The sequence below is a fragment of the Xiphias gladius genome, chromosome 8, assembly GCF_016859285.1.
Source record: "Xiphias gladius isolate SHS-SW01 ecotype Sanya breed wild chromosome 8, ASM1685928v1, whole genome shotgun sequence".
NCBI classification, from domain to species: Eukaryota; Metazoa; Chordata; class Actinopteri; order Istiophoriformes; family Xiphiidae; genus Xiphias; species Xiphias gladius.
In genome coordinates this window covers 16,870,055-16,887,928 of record NC_053407.1, presented here as the reverse complement: position 1 = coordinate 16,887,928, position 17,874 = coordinate 16,870,055, and the positions used below count along the sequence as shown (strand labels likewise).

At 41.0% G+C, this 17,874-nt stretch overlaps 1 protein-coding gene across 1 annotated transcript in view; it reads left to right on the top strand.

The window, feature by feature from the left end:
- slco3a1 (solute carrier organic anion transporter family, member 3A1) overlaps positions 1 to 17,874 on the top strand; it is a 36,867-nt gene that overhangs the window by 7,163 nt on the left and 11,830 nt on the right. The window lies entirely within an intron of this gene.

Here is a 17,874-nt window from a genome sequence, read left to right as displayed (position 1 = left end):
TTGTTTGTTCATCATCAGGTGCAACGTTTGCATGGTTTGAGTCAACGCAGTATGTACGTATACTGTATTTGTGCTCTTCCGCTGCACACCATCTCCCTTTGTTCAAGCACAGGCCTGTTCACGTGAGTGCCAGGTGAGCACATCTTAGAGCCTTTTAATCTCCGTTACAGAGGTTTCAGTGGATGATGAGGCCAGATGCAGGTTAAATGTCTCTGCTTCGCTCAGTCCTTCTCTCAAAGGCAATGTGGTGCTGATGTGGCTCTGTGAGGTTTAAAGATGCCTTCAAAGTGCTTTCTGTGCAGAATTCTGAACGCACACTGGCTGTTTAGGGATATGTATTTGCTGTGATATGTATATTTTGCTGTTTTGTTATACAGAAGGTAGCTTTAATACTTTTCTCTTTAAGCCATGGAGGATTTTCACTTCTGTAGCCTTTCCCTTTTAATCTATGTCAGATATTTTAAAGGAACAACCACCCAGTGCCAATTTTGGGAAGCATGCTTATTTGCTGTCTTGCCCAGAGCTTGATGAGAAGATTCAGGCCCCTTTCATTTCTGTATGGTAAGTATCCTGCTGGGGCCCGCAGTCCGTTAGCTTAGCTTAGTTTAGCACAAAGACTGGAAACACGGGGAAACAGCTAGCCTGACTCTCTCCGAAGGTAAAAAAATATCCACCTACCAGCATCTCCAAAGCTCACTAGTTATCATGTTATACCTTGTATGTTTAATGTGTAAAAATCAAAGTGTAATAAACAACTGTTTCAAAGAGGCATGGAGCAGTCTTTATGCTAGGCTAAGCTAACTGGCTGCCAGCCCCAGCTACATATTTACCATACAGACATAATACTGTTATCAGCATATTTCCCAAAACTATTTGTTAAAAGTTAAAAACAGTAGCTTTTTCACAGGTTTCCTGCCTGGTAAACCTTTCCACAGGTACCTTTGATCCACAGCCATAAATCCATATAATAGTATGTTTCTTTGTTTTACTAAGGCCTGCCTTCAATTTGTTGTCCAGACTGCCACATCTGCCTTTGATGGAGTTGATGGCATGTGTTTGCGTAGTGTGTGTTTTTGTTATCAGCGTGGAGCAGAGACAATGAGCCTGAATGGAGGATGAGTTCAGGCTGGCACACACCCTTTCTGATACATTCACACAGCAGCAGGCTGTGTGGCTGCCTTTTGTCACTCAAATACAGATGTGACCTGCGAACAAAGGCAGCAGTGTGCAATCTTGTAATCTCAAGCCCAAAGCTGATTTTCTTCATTGCCATTCGCTGTATTTATGTGTCCTGAACATTAGCTGTTTTTACAAAAATCACCTAGAGCTTTGTTTGAAAAAAAAAAAAAAAAAAAGTAGCCCAAAAAAGACTTTTACATTTTTGGCACAGTCATAGTGACTTGTAAGCAGTTTACGGTGGGAACTGGACAGTCAGTGATTGAAGTTTGGCAGGCGTAGGGGGGCAGAGATTTGGTTCTGTCCTCCTCTGATAAGCTGCAAGGAGAGTTGGAGGAAAAGCAAGCGGTGAGCAGCGAGGAACAATGTGGTATTGAGTCGCGCTCAGCTGATCGTCCTAATCCTTCTGCTGCAGGCATGTCATGTGCCCCCAGCTGCATGAATGGAGTAGATTGTCTGAAATTCTGTGAGATTTCTTTTCACATACTGATAATGTATTTGGATTATTCATCAGTTTACGTCAACAAGTCCATATTGTTGAAGCAGCGGCAGAAAGTTGAGTTTCGAAACATTTTGTCAAACCATTTGCTTATTTTCAAGGCTTCAGCTTCAGTCTTTTAACCCTCTGTAAAACACACCTGTGAATAAGTCCAATGGTATTTAGCATGTCAACATCACAATTATCGAATCTAAGATCAGATAAACGTAGTTATACTCTGGGATTTATAAATGAGGGAGAATTAAGGAGTGGTTAAAGAAGCTGTTAGACAGAAACACCTTTGAAATCTGAGACCAGAAACTTTTACGCTTGCATATCTAGAAGCTGCAAGCAGATGTGCTACATGAACGTGTACAGTAAAACTTCCTCTGCTCATACTGTGTCTTTTCTACGTGCTGTTTGGCGTGTGGACTCTTTCACAACATTCATTGTTAAAGCTTTTTAATAAACTGATCAGGAAGTGTGTTTAAAGCAGAGTATTTGCTTCACTGTAATTCTTTAATTCATTTGACTTATTTGATGTCCCATGATTTAAACTCCAAGGTTAAAACATCACAATTAACCCCGATTTATGATACATGACCCCAAGTGTAACTGAAGCTTCTTCTTTTTTTTTTTTTTTTAAACACGCTGCAACTGTTGCGCACCGCTGTTGTCAAAGCACATTCTCGCCCGGTGATCTGTTATTGTTAAAATTAGAGCCTGAGCTAAATGGCCAGGTGACAAGTGTGCAGCTCCCTGCCCTGTTAAGAGTATGGCGGTGCAGGGAGAGCAGAGTCGAGAGGCCTGGAGAAGAGCCATAATTACAGAGTGAGGCAGGAATTTCAACCAGCCAGCTATGAGGTAGTTCTGAGTGGGCCAGGACGTACATGAATACCACACAGGCCTGTGAAAAACAACTCCTCCAGAGGCTCCGACTGCCTTCTCTCACTGTGTATACAACAGCAGTCCATGGCTTACTGCTGCGTAAACAAGTGTGAAACACACTCAGGCAAATTTTGCACTGACTCTTTTAGAGAGCTCTTTGTCTTCGTCTCTCTCTGCTTAAGCAATGTTCTCTGTCATTGTTAAGTTTTTTTTTTTTTTTTGTAGGAGCTCGTGCTGCTAATTGGTGCAATGTTCTTCAGTGTTCCTAAGAAACCGGTTTGAATGCCGTCACCACCGCCCTCAAAAAGCAGCTTCAAAAGCAGGGTCAAACATAAACACATGTATTTTATCGGATTGTTTTGTTTTGGGTTGTTTCCCGAGTCTAGAAGGAGGCACTCGTCTCTGGCCAAAAGAAACAAATATAATTGGACAGATTGCGTCAACAGGATCTCCACTCCCACTGCTCTATGACCTTTCACTATCCACAGCTAATTCTGGCTCTTCCCACAGGACCCCTGACTGTATAAATATACTGTACAGGACACACAGAGAAGGGTTTAGAGCTTACATTGTGTATTGTACAACACAGTCTCCACCCCGCAGCCTCTGCAGGTTTCAGACGCTTTTAAACAGTCTGGGATCTCTTCATTAAACTGTAATCTACGCTATGCAGTGCCCGCAGTACGGGGAATTTGAAAGTCTGACATTAATTAATTCATCAATGTCTAGCCTTTTCATGTAAAATCCCACAGAGTTGGACATGTGGACGTCACTTGTTGCATTATAAATATAAGAAATGTACGATCAGATTTAAAAGTGCTGATGGAGGAGGAGGAGGTTTAAGGTGCAACTTTCCAAAGCAGCTTCTTTTCCTGGCATAAGTGACACAGTCTTGCTCAGGTCGTTATAAAGTTTAAAGTCTAAATAGCAGGTTTTTCGACTGCTGAAGCATATATACCCTATCTGCTTTGTAAGTTAGATGTCCAGTGCTAACTTTTTAGGACTGAGAGTATACAGCAGTGGTGGAAAGCAATTCAGTACATTTACTCAAGTACTGTTTTTAAATACAATTTTTTTAGTTTAAATATCCACTACTCCACTACATTTATTTTATTGATTTAGTTAAATTCATGGCTCTACACATCCACCCAGGTTTGTGTTTGTGTTTTCAATCACTCTGGCTTATTAGAACCTATTGTCTGGTGTAGGTTGCTGGGAATTACGTCATGTCACCAAACTCTATGTGCCAATAAGAATTATAACTGGGTATGCTGCCCCGCCCTGATAGGTTTTTAAAAAAAAAAAAAAAAAAAAAGGTGAGGAGTATATCAATCCTAAAAAGAGGCTTCACTAGGCAGCATAAAAGATAACACCTGTGTAGTTGGACTATGGACTTTGCAGGAGTTTGTGATGCGTTTTTATTGATTAAACTACCAGATAGTAAAAGTAGATTATTATAAGGTACAGCATTAAAATACTGCTCATAATAAATGCATCAGCAGGAAAAAATCAATAATGTAAAAAAACATAACACTGACAAGGTGCATTCTGCATAATTGGCACTTTTACTTTTTATACGGTACGTGCATTTTTCTGTTAATCCTTCTGTACTTTTACTGGAGTAAAATTTTGAATGTGGTACTTTTACTTTTAGCAGAGTATTTTTACACTATAGTATTGCTACTCCTGCTTAAGTAAAGCATCTGAATCCTTTTTCCACCACTGACCTACAGCCATGCTAGCTCTGTGAGACTGTACTGTTGCACTATGGTGCTTTGAGCTAAATGCTAGCAACAGCATGTTAACAGTGACATTGCTAACGTGCCCATGTTTAGCAGGTATACTGTTTGCCATGCTCACCATCTCAGTTTAGCGGGTTAGCATACTAGCATTTATTAGTAATAGCCTTGCTGGTATTCGGTCATAAACCAAAGTGTTGGACTAAGTCAAATTTGACTGTCCGGCCAACATTGCTGTACCTTGAAACATGCAACTAATGCAGTTTAAAAAATATATATATTTTATGTTTATTGGTCTCATGACAGCACCCCCTACTTTGCATTTGCATTGTCATTGGTAATCTATCTACACAACCAGCAAATGTCTTTGCATATCAGTCAAAATAGCTGATTTAAATTGTATTTGCATAAAGCACTAACGTCAGTGTTCTGTCATTGACTAACTAGTTGCCAGACAACAGAAATTTACGCAAAGAAAAAAGAGCCGCTTACTTTGAACAGCCCACTTTAGCTTTCTGGCTAAGGTCCACTTCATTTCTACAAATGAAAACATGCAGGAAGGGATTGTGATTGTGATTTCAGCTGGACTTTACAACTCCATGCGCCAATGACAGACAGCAGTCGCTCGATACAGCAGCGCAGCAGCCGAGAGAATGAAGTGCGTCTGAGTTTTTTTGCCGAACACAAGCCTGTCAGAGGCACTGTAGAAGACATACACTCTCTCTCTCTTTCTGTGCCTAACTACCAAACTAGGAATGATAGACGAGCTGTGGGGAAACACAAAGGCCCTTTTTTTCCCGTTGTGGCCCGAGACAAGATAACTGCCTGTATCTGGAGAGTAGATGTATAAAAATATGTGGCTTCCATAACTCTATATTTTACTGCCAACCACTGGTTTATATTTTATTTTCAGGCCTTACAGCTGTCTTTTACCAAAGCTTCCTCAAACTTACATATTCCAGCTATTTCCTAATGATATATTTGATCACATTGTGCTCATTTCAGCTATGTGGGGATAAATTTAGCTTCAGGTTTGTTAGGAAAACCGATAGCAGTAGTCACAGTGACAAAGGTCTCAGAAGGATCCTCGAGAGACTTGTCAACATTCCTGCTAAAATGCTCTGACTCCAAAGAGTTGCTGCAGTAGGGCGTTTATATAAGCTACTTAAACTCAGCGCATGTTAATGTCATCTTGAAGGATTAGATTCTAAATGGGTTTTTCCGTCCCTGCCATAAGCTGCATGCTGAGTTTGCCTAGCAACACCAGTTTGTTTTATCTCAAGATGATAAACGGTGTTGCAGTAAAACCGTTCATCAGCCAGCTGCTGCTCCTCTGCATCGCTGTTAAGAACTGTGTGGGCTTGCCTTTCTGCTATGTGTGACAGGAGGCTGCAGTCAGCTACGAGCTGAATGACCCAGAGAATTTTACATGGGGCTGCAGGCCCCGACTACAGCGGCCGCCCCCTGTTACTCTTAGTCTGGTCCTAGTGTGGGTTGGTTGGGGGCAGTGAACATGAGATTATCTTGTATCCAACTGGTCAACAACATGCTGCTGCTGTCTCAATGCTAATCAGTAATTATCTTCAAATACTCTGAGTATCAGATCATGTAAAGGAGTCAGAAAGGAACTGAGCCAACATGCTGTGTAGAGGGAGACTGCACACTTCACAGCGTTCCTGCTTTGGTAAATAGGAAGACGTCGTGATTGATTAGGGACTGCCCCGAGTGAAAGTTTCATTAGATTTAAGCAGAGGGAGTTATTTGATTTGAGTCTGCCATCCTTCCTTGAATCTAGTAGGGTCATCTCTCAGTCCTGCGCAGTGATGAGGGAAAACATTCAGAGCAAATTTGTCCACTGTTAATAATTTTAGATTTTTCCATAGCCGTTGTCTGCAGATGACGAGAGCTCATTGAGGAGTTGTTTGTTTACATGTAGCTCTGATATGAGTGAGATGGTGTAGGTCTGCGAAACTATCTGAAAATGTTAAATGAACCTCAGATGGGTGTGGACGTGGCACAGAGTTGATTTTTACATTCACAAATTTCTGCTGAGTGTCAGGCCGTTTAGTAGCCTCAGGAGGGCTCGTCATCTGGCCGCGTGTCTGAAGTGAATCACCTCCCCCAGTCAATCTGCTGGTTTTGTGGGATAGTATGGCAGCAACTCTGTAATTATGTAAGTGCATGTTTTGCTATAGTCTGTCCAGTCCTGTCTGTTGGGTGTTTGGCTGGTCATATCAGATGTAAATGTCCAAAGTTAAATCCCCCATTTTGTTTTGTTTTTGACAACATAGAGGAAAGCAGAGGAACATAAATGAACCAGATTTCATCTTAACTGTTCTGTGAAGCAACAGATAAAACATGTTTTCACTCTGTTTTTTAACATCATACATATATAAATATATATAGTCATCACATAGATCTTGGCTAGTATTTTAAATAAAGATTTGAAAAGTGCTGCTGTGTAGAGAGTGTTCAGGGTTGGTGGCGGCGTTGGTAATGACATGGAATTTATATGTGACATTTTAGTTGCTCATAGTTACTGCATTTCATGAAGAAAAAATAAAAATGTCTCAAACAACGTGAAAAAGAGGGACAGTTAGATAAGCTGAGAAACTGTGGGTCAGGAGTTGGAGCGGGGCATCCAGTAATCGCAGCGTGTGGGGTTCGATCTCCAGCTGTCTTCATGACGAAGTGTCCTTGAGCAAGGCAAGCCCCTTGCATGGTAGCCATTGGTGAGTGTGTATGTGCACGTGTGTATGAGCACTATATAAATGAATCCGTCCATTTAGTCCAATTACACAAAAAATGGTAACATATCAATAGTGAAAATAATTGGTAGTTGCGGCCCCACATCTTTTATCATGTCACTTTTTATATCTGTGAGATACTTTATTTCTTCACATCTTAACTTTCTTTGGATTGTAGTGACACTCAATTTGTTCATATTCCTCAGCTGTAGACAGTGTTACAGGTGTTGAAAAGGAATTATATTCCTTCCGTGTTTGTGGCTGTGAGACACTGATGAAACCTGCAGCCACTACTAAAATAACTCAAAGGAAGATTCTGGTATTTTTCAACCAGCCATATTTCCCATAAATGTGGCCACTGCTTGACGTGCACTGATTAACTTAGCAGAGTGTAGCTGCAGGAAACAGGGCGGCCTGTTGTCCACAAGCAGCAGAGAGCAGCTTGAATCATACTGCTTCATGTCAGCCCACAAAGATAAGCTTTTACTATGGCTTAGATCAAACTAATAGCAAGGATTCAGACAGACGTCCATATTCATCAGCTGCACATGGGTTTCTAGTTCCTGACTATCTTAAGTAGGACTCTTTTTGTCCTTTTTCGTCATTCGGTGCCACCGGTTAGCAGGTGTCACCAATTGTTACCATGGAAACGTGGCTCTTAACCTTGAGTTGGTGTGGGGGTAGGCTGGGTAACTCTTTAGGCTTAAAATAAGTCTTTCTTTATTTTTGTGAAACTGTTTAACTTGCATTGGACTAATCTAAGGGCAAAATCAAGACTTGTGTGACACTGCAAACCAGTCAGAAATATCTTTGTGAAACAGGCCCCTGCACTGCACTGTCTGGAGAGGTTGACCTTTGAAAGATTTTTAAAGGTCCAACTTTTCCGGTCATCCCTCAGTTGGACCATCAGGGGACAGAGAAAATGTGAGTTTGGAAGCCAGCAAATAGGTCAGACCTCTTCATGAAATGGATCGGCAATGGATATCAGATATGAGACCCTGGGCCTTCTCACCAGAGCCTGCAGAGCCGTATGTTGAACCTTCTGGCTATTGCCACAAGCATGTTTTTTTTTTTTTTTCTCTCTCTCTCTCTCTCTCTCACTCTCTCAGAGTGCCATCTGCAGCAGTGGATACGAGGCTCAGTGGCCTGAAAGGTCCGCTGTGTAGCACCCTGCTGAATCACGGCTTTTATTTTGACCTAAACATGCTTGTGGCACCTTTTCCTCTCCATCACGAGCCCTTCGGCCTCAGCAAACCTCAACACGCCACCATGCAGCCTTCTTGAGGCAATCTGGGTCAGGCTCTGTCACTGCTGATTAAAAAGGGGATTTTTTTTTTTGTCATCTATTGGGGGAGGAGTGTTGGGATAAGAGGTGGGAGGAGACCAGATCATAAACACAGCAGCATCAGCAAGCCGTTGCCACAGAAAAGACTGGTTGTTAGGCTGTTTTTTTTTTTTTTTTTGTTTACTATTGGATTGAGATGCCTAGTCCTATCTCTGCCCCTGCTGTGGAAGATGCCGCTGTCATTTTGCTCGGCCGGAACTTCGCAGGGATGGCGACTCATCATCACACCCATCGCCCATCATGGACTCGCTATACACTTAAGTACTCATGTTTCATTCTGAAAAATGAGCATTCCCGACCTTGGACAAGGGCTTTGCCCAGGAAATACAGATTCACACTGCACCCGTGGCTCTACCACAAATCCCAGGCCTCATTGATTGAGTGGTGTTTAAGTGGTTGCTCTGTGGGCTCCTAGGATTACTCAGAAGCATGTTCAGCACTTAATCCCCATATCATTGATGGTGGAGAGAGAGGGATAACAGTGCCTAATTAAATGGACTCTGATCAATAGGTGGGCAGGAATTATAGTCAACTGTTTGATTCAGTCAACTTTTATTTACTCAGTGGGCAAACAGAAGTGAGTCTCAACTCTAATTCAACCATGTAATGCTTCATTTGATAAGCGTTAAATGTTTTTCCTGCCACAAAACACTTTGATTTTCAGTGATATAGAAACCTCAAATTGTAAATCAAACTGTTATCCAGGGGGATTTTTTTGTTGTTGTATAATATGAATCCTCAGTTTTGGGTTTATGTCGATAACTTAATACAATTTTTTTAGTCACTTTTAGAGGATTCATATTGTGATGACATGATTAAATCACATCACTGTGTTACAGAAAGAGATTCCAAAAAAATGATGTCGCTCTAAATGGTAAATGGACAGCACTTATATATAGCGCTTTTCTAGTTTTATCAGCATCTCAGAGCGCTTTACACTACATGCCACATTCACCCATTCACACATGCACGCTGACACATAGTGATGGCACGGCCATCAGAAGCAGAGGTTCAGTATCTTGCCCGAGGACACTTCTGCATGCAAAATGGAGGAGCCTGGGATCGAAACCACCGACCTTCCTTCTTACAACCCGCTCTCCCTGCTGAGCAACAGACGCTCTAGGAATGATGATTTTTTTCAGTCGGTCGGTCCACCACTTTGGTTCAGACTTAAATATCTCAACAACTGTGTGATGGATTCATGGTCCCCCAAAGATGAATTTGAAAACTGTCTCTGGTGGTCTCCTGACTTTTTCTCTTGGGCCACCATGAGGTCAACATTTCACTTTGTCCAGGTCTTTGGTTAATGACCAAATACCTGCATAACTACGGGCAGGTTTATGGTCTCTCAGAACTGCTAGACGTGCTGTCTGACCACGTCAAAAATCAAATGTGTTTGTAGTCAGGAATATAAATCCCGCGTAATTCCCTTCCGCCTTAGCTGTATGTTTTATTTAGCGCTAATTAGCAAACTTTAACATACTAAAACACTTAACTAAAGCAGTAGACATGGTAGACATGGCAAACATGGTAATACTTATGCTAAACATCATCATGTTAGCATTGTCAATGTGAACATGTTAGCATGCTGATGTTAGCATGTAGCTCAAAGCATCACTGTGACTGAGTACAGCCTCACAGAGCCCCTGGCATGGCTGTCGTCACTTGGTCTTGTTGTTATAAATATGTGAAGAGTTTAGTCGGATGTAAAGCATACCAGTGGATAGAGTTACATTTCAATAGCTGGTTTTCACCGAGGGCCCGCTTGCCAACTCGGCAAAATACCTGGATTCCCTAGGCTCCAAGGCAAAGAAATCTCTATATTGAATATTTTTCACAATCTTTGCACTGTTTTATTCGCAAAGAGAAGTGTAAAACACATTCAACATTCACAACATTCAAAAAGGGAAGACTAATTATGCTGGAGCAGCACATTTGCAAATGGAAATGTATTTTTGCAGAACAGCGGGGAAGCTAATCCAGTCACATCAGTCTCAGTCGTCATAATCTCCCAGTTGAATTTTTATGCATATCACAAAAACAATTTAAGCTTACGTGTTGTGAATCTGAACCTTCAGAGAGCGTAGCTCGTGATTGAAGGTGTGCGAAGTAATGAGGCTACTGTTACTGCAGTAGCCTAATAGTGTGTCATATTCATACTTAATCAACACCTCATATTGTATCGTCTGGGGTTTATCTGAATTTCAGGTTGTAGCTGCTTGTTGTGAACATTGATTAGGCCAACACTCAACACTGCAGTGTTTTTGTCTTAACGCAACAAACAAACGGTGGTTGTGGATGCGAAATGAATCATTGAGTTCTACTTTTTTAGTTACTTAAAGCTGAAGCTAAAGCTGTTTAAACTCTAAAAGAGATTCTAAAGGAAGTATAACACAGTTCATCGCATTGAACTTGGGCTTGATTAACTTTTTCTTAATTTGCCATTTTGGGATTTAAATGAATACCGGAAGAAATATTCATCTTAATAGCGTTATTCTGATTTCAGCCATTTCACCCAGACCTATGGGTCTTTACTTCTCATTCATCTTTTTTCCTCCTCAAAACACCTTCCACATTTGGCCCGGTCGGTTCTCCTCTTCCTCAGGATGCAGCACAATTAGTGCTCCGTTATAATTGGTGGCAGACATGGTGTTGTACAATCAGCTGTATATTGTGCGCCTTCTTCTCACATGTTCCTGGAGAAAGCAGGGAAGCGGCCTGCTGGCATCTCTATCCTGATAATTAGGCCAAGCCACCCGCTGAAGAAGCTGTTACCAGCTGCTGTCAAACAGTCCCAAATCCTCTCTGGGCTCCTCGTCTTCAATAGAGCAGCTGCGACTCTCCAGTGAATAGACGTAAACGCTCTGGTCCTGCGCCCGCACTCCTCCATGCCTTCATCCTACCACCCAACTGCCCAACAATGGAGACTGTGTGTAGCTCCGTCCCGGCTCCAAGCAAACATCTGAAGCAGGATTACAAACAGATCAGTGTAGCGGGGCAGAATGACATGGCTTTGCTCTGTTACATTAACTCCTACCCACCGTCTATCCACCCTTGTCTCCCTCTGTCTCTCTGGATGTCTCTCTCTCTCTCTCTCTCTACTTTGCTGACCCGGTGTTCAGAGTTGGCAGCCTGACCGAGTCCTCTGAGCTTCCAACATCACATCAGTGCCCTGCTTGAAAACATGCCTGGTCTGTTTATGTAATCTTATGGAACGGAAAGACCATCATTATTATTGTAACAGCATGCGGTCGAAAGCTTGCATTACTGTAATATCTGAAAATTGCTAGCTTTGCGCGGAAAAGACCTGGCAGCACTGATTCATAGAAACAGAGAATTGAAATGTTTATCTTCATGCTACTATCAATGACGATAAGTACAGTAATCGGGAGTGTGGATTTAAATCTATAGGACATGAAACAAAAACAAGTGAACTCCAGTTAAAGCAAACTAATACTGATGGCTTTCAGGTTAATGAGGGATTTTACTGCTTCCTGGAATAGTTGGAGTGTGATGACACAAGGTTAATTGGACTCAAAGATTAAGTTACTGCATGTCAGGTTAAAGGTGCCTAATGCTATTGACCTCCAAGGTAGAAGAAGAACATGATTACAGGCAGACATACTGTATACACACAAGAAACATTTTACCACTTCTTCTTTAGAGTAAGAAAGTTTAATGAAAAAAAGTAGGGTAAGCAACAATACACCTCAACATTTAACAAAAAAATATTTTTTAACGGAAATATCTACTATACCACAAAATAATATATGATAGTGTAAGTTAATATAACTAGTAGATGACAAAAAGTAGGAGGATTTCCTAGTTTTTTTCTTAAAAACTAAAATATAATGAGTGATTGAACTTAATAACTGTTGCAACTAACACACCCATTTCCCTTATCATTAGTATGAAATTGCATAGGCCTTTCTCTCGGAAATTTCTGAGTAAAATCTGAGCTTCCAAGAAATTAGCTAGAAAATACGGGAGCTGTGAACTAAATGCAACTGACGCTTTTTAAACAGTCATTCCCACTTTTAATTTCCCTCACGTCCATTTGTTGACTTGACCTCTTCTCTGCATTTATTATCAGTATTACTGTATTTATCTGGAAGGAGACACACAGGATATGAACACACTCTTTTCCCAAAGTTTAATATGATGGCATTGCTCTGGCTTACATAATGTAAGAGAGACGGATGTGGTTTTTTTTTTTTTTCTATTTTAGATTAAGAAAGCATTTATTTCCGTGACAAGGCTTCACTCTTTCAGATAACCTTTTTTCCTCTTCCGATCCCGAGGCAGTGTGTTTTACTTAAGTGATTTTTCTCTGTATTGTCATCCAAAGAGTCATGGGATGTGGCAGCTCGGTTGTCGCAGCCCCTGAATTATAGAATAGGACAGAGATCTGTTGGGCACTGCAGATCTTCAGTCAGCATTTACAGTTTTTTTTTTTTTTTTTTGGTTTTTGGTTTTTGTTTGTTTTTTTTACCTCTGATATATAACAGTTAGTATGTATAGTATAATAGATTATTCAATTAGTCCATATAATGTCAAAAATAGTTTTCAGAGCACAATGGGACGTCTTTAAACGTCTTGACCAACAGTCTAAACCCAAAGATATTCAATTTACAATGATTTTTTTTTTTAAATCCGTGAAAGGGCCAGATAATATACTACACTTTTAATATTGACATGCTCACACTAAATAGAATTAGCATTTACAAAAATGTTTCAGGGTGTTTTATTGTGTTTGACAGTTTTTTCCTCTGCCTGAAAAGATTGGTAGTGAATGGATAAATCATATTTGTGCCGTAGTCTTGCATTTAATGTTACATCAAGCACCATTTCCCATTTCGTATTTATAGTAATAACAAGCTTCATGTGTCTGACATTAGGATGTGAGGCGGTGAAGATGCAGGCGTCTGCGTAAAATAATGGAGTGTTTTGTGTTGAATTACAGAAGCCGATGTAGTACAACACAAAGTGCACGTACAGTCAGGTCAGTGGAAGTCACTTGATTGTGGAGCTACATAAAAAGAATCTCTTATCAGCGGTCTAGACCTGTATCAGGAGTCTGTTAAAACAGGCTGCTGATATGAGGGACTGAAGCCTTCAGTGAGGCCTGACGTTGACCTTACATTTCAGGCCGCGACCTCTCGGAGGCTTAGATTGAGCCAGAGCTCGGCTTAGGTTGACAGGGTGTTGAGGGGAAGAGAGCCGCTGAGTAACCGGTGTGTCGGCCGGCTGCAGCCTGGACGCAGCTCTGCGGTAACCCCACTGCTCATCCTCAGGGTCATAATGCTAATAGTTTTAAATGTGTCCTTTAGGTACACTTTTTATATAGCAACCATATGGCCCCAGTGAAACCCTTTCAACGCTCGCCTGCTCCAGTGGAATTAAGGAGTTAAGACACTGTTTTGGTGTCACGTCACAGCCGGACATGTGCAGAGGGCCAGGTTCCAATTTTATAAGTTTGGACGTAAGCGGAAGTTAAAGTAGGATGATCCTGATGTAATGGCATTTGAATGTGAGTTGAGAACCTACTTTAAGCTTTGGCTTGTTATTTAGGTCATGGCTGTGTAGAGTCAAATGGGTTACTATAGGCTACAGCTGACCGACAAACCATCACCAGAATGCCAAATGTTTGCTGTTTCCAGTATCATAAATTCTCAAATTTTTCACTTTTCTTTGTCATATATGATAGTAAACGTAATATTTTTGGGGTTTTCACTGTTCATTTTCTTGCGTTTTATAGACAAATTATATATTTAGAAAATAATCTGCAGATTCATCAATAATCGCTTTCCATCCATGTATCTCCAGTTTTTGGTGATTTTAAATTGTATGGTTTGAAAAAAACCTCTCAAGCAAAATAAACCAAAGAACGCTTTGCAAAACAAAAGTTTTTTTTTTAAATTATTTGTTTGTTTGTTTGATTCTTCGGTCATTAAAAGTTGACATTTTGGAGATCCATGGTGTCCTTCATAGGGCTTAGAAGCTTTGTTAAATGTACAATGGTACAAATATCTGTTCTATAGGATTTTTAAGGTATGTATTAAATTACCCAGTAGGACGTCCTGCCTTCAGTGTGGAAAATGTGTTCCTTGACAACGGATGTTGACGTTGATACTAAAAGCCACTCAGGTGGGCTACGGCTTCACTTCCTGGGGTAAAAGCTGCTGTCTAATGCTGTTAGTACTTACTTATGGGTCGCTGAAGATTTGGTAGCCATTAATCTCCTCTGTACCTCATCAAAATAGACTTGACCTTAGAGGTGACTTTTGCATGACTTTTATCTGTTTGTGATTAATCCTGTCGCCGTGAGAGGGGCTGGCTGTACATAACAGCTAAATGCATAAATTGATGTCATACTCCAATCCTGTCTGACATTTGGATTTTGCTAAACCTTCACACAATTTTAAATCTGATTTGTTCTCAGTAAAGAGATTTATTATGTCTGAATGAGCTCATTTCCTGTCTTCGGGTTTGTTTGTTTGTTTTTTTTTGTTTTTTTGTTGTTGTGTAAAGGTTCGCATTTTTAGGCGTAAACCAAATGTCATGGAGCCAATCAGCGAGAGTCCTCAGGATCAGAGTGTCAGTAGTATCGTCCAAAGATAGAAGGGGAGGTGGTGCCTCAAATAGATGCTCTCTGAGATATGTAAGATAAGAATTTTGTCAGTTTCCCTCAGAGAGCTTGAAGACGAATGACTTTGAGATGGAGATCAGATGTGACAGTGAAAAAAGTACAAAAAAGAAACGGGAAGAGACAAAACTTTACAGAGAGCAGACGAGCAGATAAAATGCTCTTTGAGTATCTCAAGTTTCATAGCTGAAAATATTCTGCAGGTACAGTATGTTTAGCAGAGCCTGTCTTCGTTATTAGCAGATTTAACAGGCAGTAATTTGAGAACCGGAGAGATTATGTAATGGCTCACTTGAATAGCGTTTTACTTAGGAATGACGTACTAAGACCCAATATCTAAATGCAATTTCAAAATGAAATGCTAGCGTAAAATTGCAGCAGCTTGTGAAAAACTGATATGGGCCCTATGTTCTGTCTTTTTTACAGTTTTGGGACTGTGAAAGAAGATGACACGTGTAGGCGACCGTGTGTGTGATAAATTCACTTAAATATTATTACTGCCATTTTTGCCCAAAAGAGGCTTCAAGTTGGTGACCGGCCAGTCACTGTGATTGGATGAGGGAACTCCAAATCCTGGACATTTAGTGGTTTGAAAGATCCTTACCTACAGTACACTAGCATGGAAGATATGCAGACACATGATGATTTCTTCCCCAATGTGGCTCGTTTGGACTGAAACAGGAGATGAGATTAGCGGATTGTGGGAAGTAGCCCGGCCAACAGCCTCACATTGACAAGCCTGAGAGGGAAATGTGTGAGACGGAGGCTCTTTAGCCTCTTGCAGTAATTATCTGTCATGTTATGTTAGTGATTTTGTCAGACACATGTCCACTGTCTAGCTTGTAGTCAGCAGTTTGGCTCAAGTTTAACAAATACAGTGTAAAACTGTCATGGTATTAAAATTCATGACTCAGAAAGCAATAATTGACCTTGTTTGCATTTTGAGGTGTCAGAGGTTTTACGGACGCTCTGTTATATTGATGGTCTATGTGGAAAATGCTTTTTCTGTTTTTCAAGGCAATATTGTGAGAGGCCACTGGGACAAATTGGCAGCAAGGCTGAGTGACGTCGGCGTATCCATCCATGGTTAATAGTCGCATTTCCCAATGTCATAACAACATATATACAGACACTTTCACTATTTAGAAATAAAACGGATTGCTGGAAACCCGTAAAATCACTGTTTAGATGTGAATCTGTATTCGACACACATCCTTGCGCTGTACACCTTTTTACGCTGTCAGGCTGTTCACCCACTGCACACGTTAAGAGCACTGGCACGCGACTTCTGGTTCTTGTCTTAGTAGCAATAGCATGCATGAAAATCTCCTCTTTCCTCAAAATTTACCAGACACTGGATATCTGCCAGATGTGATGCATTCATGCAAAAACTCGTGTAAACATTCAGAGCTTCACTCCCGACAAACTGTGTCTTTTCAGGATTTAATCGGTAATATTGATCAGCCAGACAGGATCGTGAAAAGAGATTCTCTAAGCCTGTTTCATTTTTTTCCTCTGGAGATCTATAAGCATAAAAACGTGACACATTTTCCATTCAAAGCCATAGATAAGAAGCCGTGAAGTTTGTGCTCTTCCTGAATTAATTTCATTAACTTCATCAACTTCCAGAATGTATTTTCTTAGTTCAAGTCTTGTCGTTATTGTCTGTGTCTCTTGTAAAGCTGTCAGTGAGAGTGATGCCATCCTAGTTCAGTGGACATCCAGGAAATAGCCTGTTCTCAGTCTGACATCATCTGGTTTGAGTGTTTCTCCTGAATCTCTTCAATCTTAAAAATGTCTTTACACTTGTACACAGAGGATGTTAGGATCTGATGTACAGCAGGGGAGGAAGAGAGGCCTTTGGTTTGAAAGCTCTATAAATCTCATAGTCCTAAAACATTATAGTTACTTTTAAAAATCTTGTGCCGGCTTTATGCAGTTCCTCTGTCCCAAAGCTCTTTTTTTCCCTGCTCTCGATTGACCTTCTGACATGAAGTCATGTCGAGGGACCTGAGGTGAAAGGTGGAGACACTGGCTCTTGGCTTTATCTTTAGTAATCATTTAACTCACTCTCAGTTTCAGTCTGGCCCCACGTGAAAGTGGCACAAGCTGTTGTTTGGCCTTCCACATCGCAGTGGCCCTCTGCTCTTATTTAGCTTCGGGGATTACTGAGCCAACTTGAGCAGGATTAATGGAGGAGGAGAAGGAATTCCCGTTGTACAGTGAGAGCAGGAAATGAACTGAGAATGGTGCAGCCGTAATGCCTCTAACATTTCGATTGCCATGAGCTTTTCTGTTTAGCCTTGTGCTGTGTTTGTTTGTAATCTCAAACGCTTGGCTTGGATTGTCTAAAGAAACAAACCTTTGCGACTGGGGGCTTTTTAAAAGCCCGTCAGCTTTGTGGAGGACCTTGTATCCGTGTCGAGCGGCATTAAAACGGCCTCTCGCTTGGTTTCACCTAGCTCCACGTTAATCTCAGGGGTGGTTTTATGAAGAGTGCAGCCCAGCCTGTCACTCTTATTATCTTTTCTGTTATGTCTTAATCCTTGCATGGTGTTTTGGCTCAACCATTACACGTCTGTAAGATGCAGGTGCTTGTACCGTGTGTGGAAATGCTGTCCAAGTGTGAAGATTAGTAGCATGATGATTTCCACTTTTGCCAAACCACAAGCACTACATTTGAAATGCTGATCGTGATCTACACTTTGCGCAAGATACAAAAAAGGAAATGTGTGAGCACATGTATATTCAACATTTATATCAAGTTAACTTTCCAAATGTAGCGTGTAGGTTATGGGATGCATCTGTGGGTTAATTAGTATCCGGAAAAGGACAAGCCTCATGGTCTCTAAACA